We start from the raw sequence: 19,187 nt of genomic DNA on the forward strand, positions 1-19,187 counted from the left end.
CTATTCACGGCGTGATGCCGCCATCCTCCGCCACCCCAGGCCGCCATGAGGACACCTTGAGACTTTACAAGACCACGCCTAGCTATTCCTAAGCTCAAACCGTCACTTTATGTGGTGGACAGCCATGTACGGTGGCTAAACTCCACTGTACGCGGTGTTAACCGCCATGTACGACTCCTCCAACGTCTTGATCGTGACGGGCAGTGAGCAATGCACAGGTTATCCAATCGATGGTATAACCCTCTATCTCTCGTTATTTATGATATATGTTAGTTAATAGGTTGTGGACTATGCTGTTAGTATTGTGGAGTTTGTTGTAAAGTCTGGCTATCTAGTGAAGTGTTGGGTATAATTGTGTAGTATTGTGGGCTGTGCTATGAAGTATGGGTGTGAGGTGTATGCCGTAATTGTGATGCGGCGTGGTGTGAAGGGAGTACACGTGGAGCATACTCCATGTAGTACAATGACGCACCATGTGATGTGCGTCGTAGTGATGTGTGGTGTAGTGTGAGTGGAAAAGGGTACACATGGCGTGTGCTCTGTGTTGTGTAGCAATGCACAGTATGGCGTGTCACTAAGAATGAAATGGTTGTGTAGTTGAGGAGTGTAGAGTGTATTGTGTAGCATCGGAAACTGTGTAACAATGTCCTGAAGCAGATGTGACGTGGCCAGTCGTTCGAGGTGACAGATGTCACCTTGTGGTTGACTTATGGCTAAGAGTAGTGTGAAGTGGTAGAAAGATATTAGAGTAGTGCAATGGAAGTATGACGAGTGTCGTGACGTGACTTAGGGTTAGTCTCGAGCTACGTGACGTGACAGATGTGCATTTGTGGATGTAGTCCTCTTGTTAAGTGCCGGGATGAACTTGTACAGGGCAAGAAAGTAAGAAGAGTCCTATCAACCGGGTCTAAGTAAGTTGGTATCGGAGTATGAAACTTGTTTATACAAGCGGGTGTTCCTTAAACTATAAGTTGGTCTTAGGTGATAAAAGGGATAAGATACATGTTCCTTTGGCGAGACACATGTGCCAGACAGGTTTACCATATGTAATAGGTAATCTGCCCTCAGCATGGTTGCACGATGTTTAAGCGTCAGAGTTGGCTTAAAGTCATGTGGCATGCATGGATGGGAATGAGGATTGAGTATGGGAATGAGGATTGAGTATGGGTTAGGATGTATGAAGGTAGTGATGAGTATATCGTCTAAGGTTGGAATGTGTGACTCTGTCAGTCAGAATCATGCATCGGAATGTGGAAATAGAAGAGTAAGACAACAGTCTTAATGTCTTAACCCTAAGGTGATTGTGATTTTGGAGGTTCACTATAAGGAATAGGACTCTGAAGATTTTAGCATAGTAAATGGCATGTAAGAGCCCGGGAATAGATGGAGAGTGTTCCAAGTGAAGCATAGTTCTCTTTCTAGTACAGTTGTTTATGCATTAGATAGAGAATGACATAAGGTTTTGTATATGCATGTAGGTTACCATCTGACACACAGACGAATGAACTGCATGGAATGAGTATGGCATGAAGTCCAGGTAAGTATTGAGTTCATACTCTTCTAGAGTTTTTCCTAAATAAAAGATGACGAAAATTAAAGCTTTTTCTTTAAAATGCTTTACAAAATGATGCGAAAGGCTTTTTAAGAAAGAAAGCTAAGCATAAGTTTTCAAGTATAAGTAACGGCCCAACTTGGCAGCCCCTTTTCACCCACCAAAAGTATGCAAGTGTATGCATGTGGATGGATGCTATAAGCTTTACGTATTGTATGTATGTTCACGAAAGGAAACAAACAGATGCTTTAAATGAGGCACGAACTGACGTTTTAAACGATGCCATGAAAAGAAAATTGTTTTTAAAATGTCCAATGCTTTTAAAATGACTTTTTATGAACGAAATGACTGTAAGATTTGAATGAAAGGAATGAAAGAACTGTAAAGGAATGAATGGACTGTAAAGCAAGGAAATGACCGAAAAGGAATGAATGGACTGAATGCATGATGTATGAAGATACATAACAGCCACATGAACAAAAATGGAAAAGTACCGAATGAATGGACTAGGCGGATTGCAATGATGGGTAAGTAATACTGGTAGTGCACCCAGTGCTGCACCTTGATGGAATGGATTACCAACTCGTGGCAACAGGCAGAATCAGGTCCAAAAGATTGCTAACCCCAGTACACAGGGCGTAACAGTGTGTAACGGCCAATGAAAGCGATAAGAAAGAATGTATGCATGTAAAGAAAGAATGCATGTATGTATGCATGAATGTACGTAAGAAAAGATATATGCATGAACAAACTCTTTAAGAAATGAAGGCAGCAAGGTGTAGGGAACTGTTTTATGAAAGAAAATGTTTTTAAAGAAAAACCCTACTTCGCAACATTTTAAAACGAATTGATTGTCTATGTATGATGAGTATACGATATGTATGGAGTGATGAATGCATGACTGAAAACCCAGGTCAATTCTGTGCATTGGAGGATGTTCCCTCCTAGATACTATGTTTTCTTCCTCTATTAAACATGATTCAACACAATCTGCACGTCAAGAATAGAAAACACAAAGCCTTTCATAAATATATAAACATTTATGTAATTGAAATTTTAAATAATTGATATATAGAAAGGTATAGTTCAAACTAAAACAATTATTGTTCGAACATAAAGACATGGTTTGAATGGTTAAAGCCATGGTTTGAACTTATGAAAATAATTTTTGAATAATCGTAAAGAATGTTCAAACAAACTATTAACTAAATTTGAACATAGTAGTTATAAATTGGGCATACAGAGTCCCCTATTTGTTCAATTGCTTCTATGAGTTGTTCAAATGGTAGCAAATTCTTGTTTGGAAATTTAAAGTCATTCGAATGCTTTGAGCCTAAGTTTGAATGGAGAACTCAAGAAGACATCAATGACTAAGTCAACTCGTTCCTGAAACCAAAACCAATGAATCTTCATGATTTAATGGTTTTTCTCCCACATTCACATGGTCATCCACCATGTGTGGTGGTCGGAAAAGTAAGGAATTGGTTTCAAATCTATTAATGATATATATATATATATATTTATACACACACACACACACACACCATATATATATGTATGTATATATATATTTATGGTGTGTTGTATGATGCTTGGATTGCTTATTAATTCTATTCTAAAAATATTTTCAAGGACGAGTTTGAAATTAATTTCAGGGGATGAGAAAAGCACAAGGCCGCTGATAAACTAATGAATAAAATAGTTTATTCATCCATTCCAGTGTTGGTGGTTAGAGAGGATAGGACTTCAACTAAAGCTGTAGGGGAGACTTCATTCCTCAGTAGATGATATAGGTCATTCCTCATTTCACCCATACCAGTCATTTTTCGAGTTAAAAGATCCTGAATAAAACAATTTTCAGGTAGAAAAATTAGACAACATCTTGATTTTTGACTATGTTTTCTAGCAGATATGAGGTTAAAAGAAAATGATGGAACACAAAGCACATCATACAGGGTCAAGTATTTTGATATCTTCACTATTCCAACATGAGAAACATTGACAATTTCACCATTTGGAAGAGCTACAGAATATGTGGCAACACTTTTGATGGTGGTGAAAAGGGAGGTTGAACAGACCATGTGGTCTGTTGCCCCTGTGTCTATTATCCAAGGTGCATCAAAGGTGTTATGTGTGTTTATGCTACAAGTTGAGAGACAAAGTGAGATAACAGATATTTTTGACATGTCAGATTTAGAATGATTGAGGGAATGAACTTGATTAAGTGAAGGTGTGTGAGAATGACTGGGTTATGATTTGAGTAAGGCAATCAACTATGAATATTGCTCATGAGTGAGTGCTGCTTGGTTATTGTTGACCTGCTCTTGTCCAGATGGCATAAGGGTAGTGACTAGATTGACAAATGCTGGTCTACCCTTCCTATGGAGCTTGTGGCCTAGTGGATAACCATGAAGTTTAAAACACTTTTCTACAATATGGCCAGACATTCTGCAATGGCCGCACACTGGTTTCTCAGGGTTAGCTTTAAAACACCTTTCTAAGGAATGTCCAAGCACTTTATAAAAAGTGCAGTAATACTTTCTCTGAGATGTGATATTCTGTCTTCCTACATCTTTAGCAATTGCTATCATAGCCTTGTAATCACCAGCTGAAGTGTCTATAGAAGTTTGTCGCCTCTTTTCTTCTTGTTGTATTATAGAGTACACTTCATTTAGACTAGGGAAAGGCTTGATTAGAAGGATCCGAGCCATAAGAGCTATATATGTGTCATTTAAACTCATAAGAAACTTCATCACCCAGTCTCTTTCTTGATTATCCACTATTGTTTTCAAACCCCCACATGTGCAATCAGGAATACACTAATAGTTAATCAATTCATCTAACAGAGTTTTTAACTTAGAGTAATACATACTTACAGTGTCTTGGTTTTGCATTATTGTAGCAATACCTTGCTTTACTTCATAAATCCTGGGAGCATTTTGCTATGCAAGTCATTGTTCAAGTTCCTTCCACAGTTGGTGAGCAATCTCAACATAAAGGGTGTTGCTCTAAATGTCAACAGACATAGTGTTTTTGCTGCCAGGTGATGACTATGTCTTTGCATTGAAGCCAATGATCCATCAATGGACTATCAGCCTCAGATGGTTCACAAATGCTTCCATAAACAAACCCAAGTTTATTTTTGATGCGAATAGCTCTTTTCATTGAACGTGCCCAAGAATGATAGTTGCTTGAATCAAGCATTTGAGTGACAAGAAGGACTCCAGAATTGTCATTGGAACCAATAAAATAAAGGTTGTTTGGTTGGGATGGACTTGTGATCCATATATCTGCAACTTGTGATCCACTACTTACATGCTCAGTAATGACACTTCCTTCTTGAATTTTGTCACAGATCAAATAGCAATTGAGCTTTATGTGCTTAATCTGTTCATGGAACACTGCATTTACAATAATGCGTAATGCAGCCTTGTTGTCACAATGTAATATAGCTACCTGGGGATGATCTACCATTAAGTCTTGAAGTAAAAACCTTAACCAAGTTAATTCACAGCAAGCACTTGCCATGGCCCTCTATTTAGCTTCAGCTAAGGACCTAGAGATGGTGTTTTGCTTCTTAGATTTCCAAGACACTAGAGAAGGACCAAGAAAGGCACTGTCACAGAACTTCATGTATTTGGGCATGCTTCCTAATCCAAATCACAGTACACCTAAAGTTGTAGATTTGATTGTAAAGATTACAACAAGCCTTGTCCTGGAGCTCTCTTTATGTATCTTAGCACCTTATGAGCAGCGTTTAAATGTGAGACTCTAGAAGCGTGCATGGATTGGCTAAGCAATTGGACTAAATATGCTAAATCTGGTCTGGTGATGGTGAGGTAAAGAAGCCTTCCAATCAGTCTTTGTAGATAGAAGGATCCTTAAGCAGGGCACCTTGATACTTGGGCAATTTGCTGTTTTGATCCAAAGGTATCTTAGTAGGTGCAACTCCAATGGTTCCCAAGTCTGATAATTTTTCGAGTGCATATTTTCTTTGACATAAATCCTCTTTTCTGATCTTGCCACTTCCAACCCAAGAAAGCACTTTAAAGCACCTAAATCTTTTATCATAAATCTGTCATGTAGGGAAGATTTGAGAGAATGAGCAATGTCTGGGTCATTACCTGCTATGATAAGATCATCCACATAGACAAGTATAGCTATAAAAGACTCTCCCACTAACCTTGTAAACAGACTTTAATCTGCTTTTAACTATTTGAACCCCTTCTGAACAATGAAATCTGAGAGCTTGGCATACCATTGCCTCAATGCCTATTTTAATCCATACAAACTCTTATGAAGTTTGCAAACTTATGCACAATTACTATCAGCATATCTTGGTAGAAGTTTCATATAAACCTCCTCCTCCAAATCACCATGGAGGAATGCATTGTTCACATCCAATTGATGCAAATGCCACCCTCTGACTGCTACTACAGCAAGTAGTGTTATCACTCTTACTAACTTTTCCATAGGAGAGAAAGTCTCATGGTAATCCAACCCCTCCTGTTATGGAGAGAAAGTCTCATGGTAATCCAACCCCTCTTGTTATGTGTATCCCTTTGCCACTAGCTGTGCCTTATACCTTTCAACACTTCCATCTGCATTGTTGCAGCTTTAATTCATTATTCCCATCACCTTCTTTCCTTTTTCTTCTAAGCCATTATGGACTTGTTGGCTGTCCAATTCAGCTGGATCATGGTCATGTTGGTGGCATTCACCTTGCATTTCCTTTTGTGCTTTCAACAGTCTATATATTTTGGAATTTCTATATGTAAATGTGGGCTTGTTGGCTTGCTTTGGGTATTATTCAACTTTTTATATGATTAAAATATACAAAAGACTGTTTGTGAAATTATTATTGCACAAGTTTAGGAAAGGCATTGAATGTACATTGATGTTTGTGCATTTGAATATGTATTTTGATTTCTCATTATTTCTTATTGAAAAGCGATTATGTATAGCATTTATTTCAACACTAGTTAATGCCAAAAATTGCACAACAGATCGAAATGGAAGAAAGAGTCATTCATAGTCTGTTATGATGATGTGAGCCTCGATCAGTGTGGTATGGAGCCCCTCAGGTGCTCTGGAGTAGCTATGCGTACGTCCATGATAGTGAATAAAAAATAAATACTGAGAATATAAAAAAGAGATGTACACACAGGTTTACGTGGTTTGGCATATTGCCTACATCCATGGGGCATTTAGGGAGGAGAAATCCACTATGATATGTTTGTTTTATAGTTTCTCATAGCCTCTCATTTCTTACTGTACAATAGAGATCTTATAGCAAAGGCACTTTAGCCTATCCCTAGAACTGTAGATAGGCAAGCTGGTTAGATTAGTCTCTATAGCAGGGGTATTCACGATTGGGCGACATAAAGTAAAACATCACTTAGTGGGTGATAGAAAGGAAGCCGTAGACCATGCGTGAGGGCTCAGATGGATGGGTCTCCAATCCCATATTTGAGTAAGATAAGGTTTATATATAAAAAGAAAAATAAATAGATATTTTATTATGAAATTCCCCACGCGTACACGCGATGGGATTTAGCGGGGTAACTTGAGGAGTCAATGTTGATTTGGCTCAAGTTAGGGGCCCAATGCCCATCTTCCATAAATGATTACTACTAAAAGGAGATGTGGATCGTGCATGGACTCTAGCCATCCTATTTATTAGGGCAGATAGATCCTTGCATTATGGATATGAATAGAATGGTGACCAAATAATTCTGTGGTGTTTGGGATAGTCCTTATTATGGCTAAGTCTTAGACGAAGTTGATTGATTAATAGTACTCATCTAGCATTCTCCACACCTATATATAGAGACAATAGATAACCCTCTGATCATCTAATTGAACACCCTTAAACTATCATATCTCATTTATTATTGACTTAGGCATCGGAGGTATCTCAAGCACATCTTGTCGCCAATGTTACTATTTGCAATGAATAGTCAAAACTGGTGGTAGGACATGTCCTTTACAGTGGCGCTGTCAATACCATCCAATAATCTGTGATTTTAGTTTCTCATCAAACTTCAATGTGATTTCCTCATGCCGACCATGACACATTCTCAAGCAACTCGTGATGCAAACGCAACACCTACACACATGGAAACATGGCTAGCAATGATAAAAGAAAAGCTGAAGATGGCGTTGGATGCCATGAAAAACCTAAGGAAAGAGAACGAGGAACTAAAGTGCTACAACATCGAGTTCAGTGACACTACCATGCCCAACCATAGCAAACATGGAGAACAAGGAACACATATCAATAAGGGAGTGAACGCAGAGAATGTTGAAAAGAAGAAGTTGCATGATGAGCTACGTAGCCTTGTCAGCAAATACGAGGAGATGGCGAAAAAGATGGAGGGATCTTCCTCGGTGGAACAGCTCTGAAGCCACATAGATTTGCCTTATAGAGCAGAAGTAATGGCCGTACCACTCCTCCTGAAGTTTAAAGTGCCACCGATAGAGATGTATGATGGGTCCAAGGACTCAATAGATCACCTAGAGAACTTCAAGGCACATATCACACTCCATGATTTCTTAAGAGAAATTGCTTCTCAAACTTTTCCTATGATCTTGAGGGGAATGGCAAGAGGATGGTTTGGAACATTTCAGCAGAGATTGTCGATAGCTTTAAAGAGTTGGCTAGACAATTCTTAACACAATTTTTGCCTAGTAGAGAGCGTAGCAACCTAGTGGCATACCTCCTGACCGTTAAGCAAAGAGAAGAGAATAGCCTAAAGACATACCTCACTTGTTTTAATAAAGAGAGGTTGACAACGGATGATCAAGACAAGAAGATTACCCTAGCCACCCTATTGGGCGAAATCTGGCCACTTAGCTTGATCATGACTAAACTGGCTAAAAAGACCCCCTCTACCCTAAGAGAGTTTATGGATAGGGCTGATGACTTCGCCAACGCCAAAGATACATTACAGGATCTTTTAGAACCAAGGATAGGGAAAACGAAAGCGGAGTGCAAAAACAATACGGGCGACACGAAAGCTTCACTGAACTACCAAGATAGGAGGCGTGAAAGGCAACAGGAGCATATCACTCAACTCATCCACAATAATTTGAATGTGCAAGAAAGGAAGAATCAGAAAGAGAACACTGCCAACCCAAAACCGACAGGTGGTATTGCAAACATCATCAAACAGACTCATACTGGATAAAGGATTGCATGACCATGAAGAAAATAGTGATTACTAACGGGCACTGGAGAGTTTGAACGAATGGTCACGGAATAAGCAAAGCCCAAATAACAATTTGAGGACACCACCCACGTAGAAGTAACAGGTTGGATAGGCAGCACCCATCAAGGGAAGATGCACGTAATAATGATAGGGACAAGGCACCTCAAAATAACGACAAGGACAAGGTGCCCCTAGGCAAAATCAAGACAATAGCAGGCAAATTTGCTAGGGGTAGTGCATCATCTTCCAGTAAGAGGGCACACGCCTAAAGGGCGAGATACGAAAAAATCTATGTAGCGGACAGGCTGCTCAAGCGCCAAAAATGCGACACCTCAGTAGCTATCTCTTTCAAAGGATTGTGAAAGAGTATTATACCCTTGCGATGATGAGCTAATGGTAACCCATCGCTAATTACACTACCAGGTGCATCATCGCTGATAATGGAAGCTCAGCAGACATACTATTTTGAGAAGCTTTCACAAAGATGGGCATAGACGCCACTAAGCTAAGACCATCTCCAATGGAGTGAAGAGGGATGTGCACTGCGACCACTATGACTGACTTTTTAGTCTTAAAGGTTCCTTCCTTGTTTAATGCTATAATAGGGTAGCCAACATTGAATAATCTCACGGCGGTCAAGTCCATACCAACTCAAGATGAAGTTCCCAATTGAAGGAGAAGTGGGAGAAGCACAGGGCGAGAAGGCTCTTTGACGAGAATATTATGTTCAGGAATTGAGGGGTAAAGGGGCAAAAATATGCACTATTGTAGGCATTATTAAAAGAATAAGCTATCTTTTAATGCTAAGATATAACTATATGTAAGATAAGATTTATATAACAGGAAAGATAGATTTCTTTTTAAAAAAAATGATAAAAATAAATATTATACATCTAGATCAATCAATGTTAGATTTTGGAACTTCAACGGCAAGCGTTGACTTATTCGTTTGGTTGATTTGTCGGCCACGATCATTTTGATTTTTCAATTTTGTATTTGAAGAAATATCTTTTATTGATGTATAAATTGTCCTTATCTTGAAAGTTATTAATCTACAAAGAAATTAAATGTATAAGTATATTAAATACATTTGCATTTAAAAAAGGCAGTAAATTAAAGAACAAAATAACAGTTAAACAAAAGAGAATTTGTCTTGAAGAATTGAAATAAATTAAAGAATACAATATTAAATATACACAAAAGAAAATGAAATTAAATATGCAATTTTCTTTCAACAGTTCGATTCAAATTTTACAACTGAATTTTTTTTTTTTTTTTGAAAGGATCAACTGCATTTCATTAGAGTAAATGCTGGATACATGGAGGGTAATCCTCCAGAAGGATACAATCCTCTGAACAATTCAGAGCAAACTTTGCAAGAGTATGGGCAATTACATTCAACTCTCTAGGAACATGATGAATTGACCACTCTTGGAACCTTGACAACAAGGACTTGACATCTCTAACTACCATACCAACAGCACTCCAGTTTTCTTCCGCGTCTTGGACAGCCTGAACCACATTGAGAGCATCACCTTCTAAGACAATATGAGTTAAACCCAGTTCAGCACACAAAGTGGTGGCTCTTAGTGCTGCTGCCGCCTCCCCAAGCAAAGGATCAGGGGTTAGATTGATGGAAGAACAGAGAGAGGTCGTGACCAAGCCTTCTGAGTCTCTTACAATCACCCCAATTCCAACCCTGGAACTACCCTTATCAATGGCTGCATCCCAATTGGCTTTGAAGAAAGCTGGTCGAGGAGCAGACCAAATGGATCCAGACACCACCTGGTGTTTAACCTGCCTTACCCCACTGTCCACCCAAGAATCAATGGCTTCCATCTCAGCATGAACCTGCTGTGACACCTGAGAAGGGGATTGAAATTTATCCTCAAAGATCCAAATGTTTCTCCTTTGCCACACTGCCTTAGCTGTTACTGCAATTTCTGTCAGTTCTCTCTTGGACAACTGGTTCCATAGTGGCATTAGGATTTCTCTGAATGAGACATTCAGGACATCCAGTTTCTGAATCCTTCTTGAGCTTTTTGACCACACGTCTTGAGCTGCTGCACAAGTCCAGAGAGCATGTGAGACTGATTCAGGATACTTGAGACATATTGGGCATGCAGGGGACTTCAACACCTTTTTCTTAAACAGATTCGAATTCGTAGCTAGGGACTCCCTTACAGCCCTCCACAGAAAGCTTTTGGTGGCTTGAGGAGCTTGGAGGCCCCATATCTTGTTCCAAAAACCTGAAGAGCATTGTTTTTCTGAGGGTTGGCCTTTGCTTTCTTCTCTGATGGAGCCTTGTAAGTGGTAAGCACTTCTAACTGTGAACCTCCCATTTCTTGAGCATCTCCAGGTCAAAACATCTTGGTTCCTGCATGGGCTAAGGGTCATCTTGTAAATTGAGCTTGCCTCAGTCTCTGAAAAAATAGCTTGGATGAGAGGTAGATCCCACTGCATTGTATCACTATTAATAAGTTCAGAAACTGTTGCATCGGCATTGAGGATGGAAATAGGAGATTGCACTCTATAGGTTGAGGGGCATGGGAGCCATTTATCCTGCCAAATCTTCACATGCTGTCCATTCCCTATCCGCCACATGAGTCCCTCCTTGAGAACTGATCTTGCTGAGAGGAAGCTCCTCCAAACAAATGAATCACTAGCTTTTGGTTTGACTGAGAGGAACTCTGAATTCAGATAGTATTTAGTCTTAAGGATCTGAGCTACAAGGGATGATGGATTTTTGATGATCCTCCATCCTTGCTTGGCCAATAAAGCAAGATTAAAAAACTCAAAATCCCTAAAGCCTAGACCCCCTTCCTTCTTTGGTTTTCCAATGGCCTGCCAGCTCAGCCAGTGTATTTTCGACCTGTTCTCTTTCTGACCCCACCAAAAGGACTGCAACAACTGGTTGAGACCTCTTATAATAGACTTGGGAAGTTTAAAGATACCCATGCTATAGGTTGGGATTGACTGCAATACCGACTTTAACAAGGTCTCTTTACCAGCTTGGGATAGCACACCAGTCTTCCAATTTGCCATTTTTGATTTGACTCTATCTAGCAGTGAACTGAAGGCTTTTGTTTTTTGTCTTCCAATATAGGATGGTAAACCCAAGTACTTATCAAAAGCACCAGAGGCTCTAATCCCTGCTTGTTGGAGGATGGTTTGTTGCACCTCTCTCTTAGTGTTATTGCTGAAAAATATAGAGGTTTTGTCCAAGTTCAATCTTTGACCAGAAGCTTGTTCATACTTGCTCAGGACTTGCTGTAGTCTACTCCACTCTGCTGGGTTTGACTTGCAGAAGACCAGGCTATCATCTGCAAATAGAAGGTGGGTAACATGTAGACCCCCTCTGATTGCTGGGATCCCAGAAACAAGGCCTTGCACTTCAGCTTGGTTGAGGCTGTGGGTTAAAAATTCTGAGCAGATGATAAAGAGGTAGGGAGATAGAGGCTCTCCCTGTCTGATACCTCTAGAGGGTGAGAAAGGTTCCTGAGGGCATCCATTGACTAGCAGTGAATAACTGACAGTCGATACACATTCCATCACCAAGCTTATCCATCTATCAGCAAATCCCATCTTTTCCATGATTCTTTGCATAAAAACCCACTCCACACGGTCATAGGCCTTACTCATATCAAGTTTTAAGGCCATAAAACCATTCATCTTCCCTCTTAATCTGGTTTGCATAGTGTGCAACAGTTCATAGGCAATAACTACATTATCTGAGATTAGTCGCCCTGGGACAAAAGCACTCTGAGTTGGGGAGATTATGTTAGGCAGGATGAGTTTGAGCCTATTAGCAATAGTTTTAGAGATGATCTTGTATAAAACATTGCATAGGCTGATGGGTCTATAGTCTGTTACTGCTTGAGGGGATTTCTTTTTTGGGATCAGAGTTATATAGGTCTGATTGAGCTCACCAATACCCTTTCTATCGTTGAGTGCCTCGAGGACTGCTTCTGTGACCTTCTTACCTACAGTGTCCCAATGATTCTGGTAGAAGGCAGCTGGGAAGCCATCTGGGCCAGGGGATCCCATTGGATTCATGCCTTTAACAGCTGTGATTACTTCATTTTCTGTAAACTCCCGAGTCAATACAGCATTCATATCTTCACTGACTGAAGGCTGAAAAGACTGCAAAGCAGCCTCTATATTAGATGGTTCAGAGGTGGTAAAAAGATTCTGGTAGAAGAGGAGGAAAGTTTTGGCCACTTGTTCCTGGTTATAAGCTAACACCCCTTCCTCATTGGCAACCTTTTTAATAGAGTTTACTTGTCTTCTTTGAGTAGCACATTTATGGAAGAAATTGGTGTTTCTATCCCCATCTTTCAACCACTTTTGTTTGGCTCTTTGTCTCCACTTCAGCTCTTCCTCTTCCAAAAGTCCATCTAGTTCTCTCTGAGCAGCTTTAATATGGCAACTATGATGGCCTAGATCAGATTCTTGTTGCTGTCTTAAGGCTTCTCTTTTTTGAGTTAGAAGCTTCTTATGGTTTCTAAAAGCCTCTTTGCTCCAGAACTTGAGTTTGTTCCTGCATACTTCCATTACTTTCCTAACAGCTGTTATCTTCATTCTTGCAGGGAAATTCTGTTTCCACACAGCTTGCACCAGATCACTACAACCCTCTCTCTTTTCCCAAGCTACTTCATACCTGAATATCTTCTATTTTGGGACAACTTCTTGGTCAGGGTTCCCACACACTACCAATAGAGGATTATGGTCTGAGCATTGGCCTGGGAGTACATATGTCTGGTTAATAGCATAGGTGTTAAGCCAATCCTCATTTACTACTGCTCTATCCAGTCTAGATTTAGTGAAGCCATCACCCTCCCTTTTATTACACCAGGTATACTTGGATCCAATATAGCCAATATCCTTCAAACCACAATCAGATAGGGCCACTCTGAAATCCTCCATTTGTTGGAAGGGTCGAGCATTAGAGCCAATTTGTTCTTCTTGTAAGAGGATCTCGTTAAAATCTCCTACACACAACCAAGGGTTGTTGATATTGGTATGGATTAGCCTCAGGAGATCCCAACTTTCACCTCTTTTTGCAGTTGCAGGTTGGCCATAAAAGCCAGTTAAGATCATTTTATTGCTTGTGATATCAGATTTAACAGAGATGGAAATATGGTGATGTGAGTATGAGTCTAACTCAGCCTCCAAGTCTTTCTTCCAAATAAAAGCCAAACCACCACTCCTGCCAATACTATCCACTGAAAAGCAGGATTCAAAATTAAGCCTGTCCCTAATGGACTCAATTCTTTCCCTTCTACATTTAGTTTCACATAAAAAAACCACATCCGGGCTCTTCTCCTTCACCAAGAGGTGAAGTTCACGAACTGTCCGAGGGTTCCCAAGCCCTCGGCAGTTCCAATCTAAGTGTTTCATGGGGATTGGCAGGGCTGGACACCAGCCACTGCCATCTTAGCTTGCTTTGTTCTCCTTCTAGTCATAATGAGTCCATGCCATTCCTCGCTTGGCCTTTTCTTACTGTTACTAGCATTGATCTCATCCATGGGGACATCAGGAGGGTCCTGGACCTTTGAGAGGTCCTGTGATCCTTTTTTGCCCAGGTTCCTAGCTCTTCTTTTCCACGTGGGTCCTTTATGGTGACTCATTATAACATTAACTGGAACACATTAATCTTAATAATTTTGTATATACAATACTTTTTGTGCATTTGTTTTTTCAGATTTTTCAGTTGAGACTGGGCATATTTAAATATTGATGGTAGAAGCAGTCTTACCTCTTGATAGAGTCACATATAATTTCCCATCTAAAAGAATAGGTTGAGGCAAATATATCCCAGCGAAATCTAATGTTTGCCCTTGTGACTTATTTATACTCACTGCAAAGTTTAATCTGATAGGGAATTGATTTCATTTGAATGGGAAGCCACTATTTTCATCAACATTTGGGAAGAATGGGTTTCTTGGAACAAAAACCCTTTTTTCCACTCCAACGCCCAACTATAATTTTTGCACCAATAACATTACAATCAAAATTGCAAAAAAGTAGACGCGTTCCATTGCATAGCCTTTCTGAAATATTAATGTTTCTAAGCAATATGATGAGACTTTTTTTTTTAGCAACAATTCATGGGGAGGAAGTCCATTTGGGGTCAAAATATTTAAAAAATATTCTATAACTACTTATTCAGATGCATCAATTGTTTCATCAAAACTATAATATTGCTTAAGCTCACCAGGAAACCTTTAAATTAATAAAGCATTTATTTCATCAACATAATTATTCTTTAGTGTTAATATGGCCCGATTCATCATACTCGAAATATTTACTGAATAATTATGAATATCATGAAAAACAACATCTATTAATTATCCAAAAAAGTAGCATCATCTTCATAGGGATTGAGCATGCCATTAGGGATTTTTATGCTTTGATCAACTGTGATTGGTGGCATCTCAATGCCTAATTCCAATAAATACTTTGAAAAGCTTGGATCTAATCTTGCTCACATATTTTCAGTCGAGTGAATCTTGATCAATGTAGGCCATAGATAGGAAGAAACCAAACTAGCATCAATTTGTTCTTATCTTGCTCCTTTGCGAATCAAAGGTAAAGTTTGGCAAAAATCTCCATCAAATACAACTGAATCATTGATGTATGGGAGCATTTTATCTAGTGTTTCTATGGCTTCTTTTCTTGACATAGGAGCTTCATCCCATATAATCAACCTGGTTAGACGCAACAATCTTGCAAGTGCACTTTGTTTACTAACACTACATGTCCTATTTTTGTTAGTATCCAAAGGAATTTTAAAACGCAAGTGTGTTGTTCGACCTCCAAGCAAAATAGACGCAGTAACACCAGATGAAATAATTGCAAATGCTACTAATTGCCTTGATCTTACTGTAGCAAGAAGTGCCTTGTATAGAAATGTCTTTCCTATCCCACCAGGGCCATCAACAAAGAGTGTAGCAATTTCATTTTAAAAAAAATTTCCAAGACTAAATCATAAACATGTCTTTGTTCACTATCAAACACTCTTGATGCAACAATATCTTCTTTTAGGATTAGAACATCCAATTCATCATCAATCTACCTAGATTCAAATTGGTTTTCATCAAAATAGATGTTGTGATCAAGAAGATGAAATGAATTAATATATTTTCCCATTGATTCAAGTGTTGAGCGTGCAAAACTTGTGTTTTGACATCCAACGAAGAATTTTCAATTGATACAAAATCAGCTGACAGATCTTGTTCAATGCATTCCCAAAGCTCTCTCGGATTTGCAGAATTATAATAAACGAATATTGTTGCAAATAGTCTTCTCAAGTTGAAGGGCATTTGATATAGAGATGTTTCATGCAAATAATCTTTTAAGCTATTATCTCTCTCTAACAAACCATGCATAGTAGCCGCTTCACGAAATGTTGGAGCCACAACACCATCAACTATCCTAAGATCATCAAATGGTAAAGGACCTCCCAGCTGTAGTTGTATCGACAATTGTAACTGCAACGTTGGAACCAGCTTGGTAGGGTGGTTTGTTGTTGAGGTGGACCTTGATCATTACATATCCTCAACATCTCATCACATGATGTTGTATTTGTTGCGATGTCGTAACATATCTTGCTTATACATGAATATCTACTTACTTCTAGCCTCGCATCAACTAAGTTATAACTATTTCATGTAATAGTATATCTCCTATTTATGTCCTTCCTCTATCAATCCAAGATGTGTTTCTCTGGCAGTAAAAGAAAAATGATATTTTTGAAAATAGTTAATACATACCTACACAATATCCCTCTCATATCAAACAATCCAAATGAACACTTCACCTCACACTCAGCCTCGTTAAAGTATACAAAATGGGTTACCTCATTAATGAAATCATCATCACGAATTTTGCCTTCTACATGGTACGTTACAATTAAAACATCATTTTGGTGTAGAACTGGAAGACAACTGAGCATCCATTTTACTTCTTACTGAACTTCTCTAAATTTAGAGTTCGTGCATAACTCCTGAAATATCTTTTCAAGTGAAAAGCTAGAGATAATGAAAATTGTTACATTGAATGAGTGAAAGTTCACTCCATTTTATTCTTAATCTTCTTCCTCAATGCATTGTCGAACTAATTGACAAATTCTTTTAAATTTGTCTTAGCATTAACATACCCATTGAAAAAAAATCACATCTCTTTAAAAGTGGGGATTGTTGGACAATCTTGAGTTAGGTGTCCACTGATCTCACATATACCACAATGCTCTTCTTCTTTTTCAACGGCCTTAGCTGAATTTACCTTCATAAGTTCCATGGCCTTGACTTTTCTTATCAAACTTGTTATTCTAGCATTCATATCATCATTTCCTTTAAGGTTATACATACCATCTTGAGACATGACATTAAAGTTGGGCTTATTTGACTGATCAGAACAATCTGGGTTGTCCTAAAATTGGACAATTTCAGTCAATTGGTCAAAATAGTCCCAAGCATCATCAGGATCTTTATTTAAAAATTCACCATTACACATTATTTCTATAAACTGATGCATTTGAGATGTTAAACCTTTATAAAAAAAAACTAATGGTGCGCCAAGTCTCATAGCCATGATGTTGGCAAGTTAGCAATAATTCTTTAAAACGCTCCCAACACTGAATAAATATTTCATTTTATTTTTGAGAAAAATTCATAATGTTTCTGCGAAAAGTGTTGGTCCTGTGAGTAGGAAAAAAACTTTTTCAAAAATTCTCTTTGCATTTCTTGCCATGTGCCAATAGATCTTAGTCTCAAGGAATTCAACAAATTTTTTGATTTTTCTTTCAAAAAGAATGGGAACAACTTTAATTTACAAACATCATCATTGACAGTTTAGTTTTGTAAAGTTGCACAAACCTCTTCAAATTCTTTCACATGTAAATAAGGATTTTCTAAGTCTAATTCATGAAACTTGAGAAGTAATTGAATTAATCCCGGTTTTAAATCAAAATTCTCCATATTCGTAGGAAAAATCATGCAAGATGGAGTACTTGTCATTGTTGGCTGCAAATACTAACACAAAGTTCTCATTGGTAGATTATTTTATACCTCCTCATTTTCGAGTTCATCATGAATACTATGATTGTCAGCCATGGTGTCAGAATGATTTTTGGAATCACCAGACAACTTATCCACCAATTCTGTTAAAACAATTTCCTCTGTCCTCAATGTAACAGTTTGATCATGTTGCCATGAGATCATTCATCATAGGGGCTCAAGTACATTCAAAAATACGAAAAGGTATGGACAAGTCTCAAAATTAATTAATGCATACACCACCTAAAGTCTTCTATTCTAAAAACTAAATACAAAACAAGCAAGAAAATAAAAAAGAAGGGAACGAGATTACCAAATGATATGAATATAAAAACAATGTTACTCGATCCCTTTCTTGACAAAATAACAAAAATTGTACTTGCAAAAATAAGAGAAAGTTAGCAAAAGATTACTATTTATTTCTTAAAAAACAAAAATCTTATCACACCCTACAATCCTCAGCAACGGGCCAAAAACAGCTTGTTGCGCCTAAACTTTGACTCAAACTAGTGAACCAAAAATTTAGTCCAATTTTACCTATAAATATACAGGTGTTGTAGTACCTAACATGGTTGAATCCACATGGATTGACTTATGTGATAAAGAAAATAACTCAAACAATGAAAATAAATTACTAAAATGGACGTGCAATTGAATAGAAAATAAAATTATTGAGATGAAGATTTTTAAAGTAACAGAATAAAACTAAAATGATAAAATAAATCGATATGGAGAATGACTAAGGTTTTGAGGATCTGTCTAATAATTTAGAATATTGTTTTCGATCGATTTACTTTAATTAAACTAGAATAATGATTCCGTTTACTTGGAAGATTTAGCAATTAAGATCAAGAAAAATAGTCATTAATGATTAAGCATGAATGATTGATGGTTAAAACATTCACAAACTCATTTGACTATCACAAGAATTTTTTTCAAGCATTCACTGTATTCAAAAATCACAACAAATCAAGATAAAACCATTCAATTGATCAAACTCACAATATAAATTCCAATGTTGATCCGAAAATAATGTCTAAATCATTAAACTTCACCTCTAACTTTAGTACAAAATTTTAGCTCTCTAATTTCATCAAAAGAGCCATGGAAATCAAATGAATATCCTTCATGATAAAACTAAAATAAAACACAAAACAATACTGGAAAACAATTTGGAAAAGAGAACAAAAGTGAATAGAAAATAGAGTCCAAAAGAACTCCCCTTTCTTGCTCAAACGAAAAAAAGAATAAAACTCTCTCCATCAAAGCCGTTCACGTTCTAGCTTCCTCTGTTCTTTTTGTTCAGCCTCTATCCTTTCTACCGTAAATCCCTCTGTTTCTTTTCAGTTGTCCCCAAAAAATCTC

The 19,187-nt window shown here is 38.1% G+C and overlaps 1 non-coding gene across 1 annotated transcript; it reads left to right on the forward strand.

Moving 5' to 3' along the window:
• The first annotated feature begins 17,351 nt into the window (after positions 1-17,351).
• LOC122274853 lies at positions 17,352-17,455 on the forward strand. The gene has a single exon (XR_006228393.1). It is a non-coding gene; the product is annotated as a small nucleolar RNA R71 (small nucleolar RNA).
• Positions 17,456-19,187: the final 1,732 nt, after the last annotated feature.

The sequence above is a fragment of the Carya illinoinensis genome, chromosome 8, assembly GCF_018687715.1.
Source record: "Carya illinoinensis cultivar Pawnee chromosome 8, C.illinoinensisPawnee_v1, whole genome shotgun sequence".
Taxonomy (NCBI): Eukaryota; Viridiplantae; Streptophyta; class Magnoliopsida; order Fagales; family Juglandaceae; genus Carya; species Carya illinoinensis.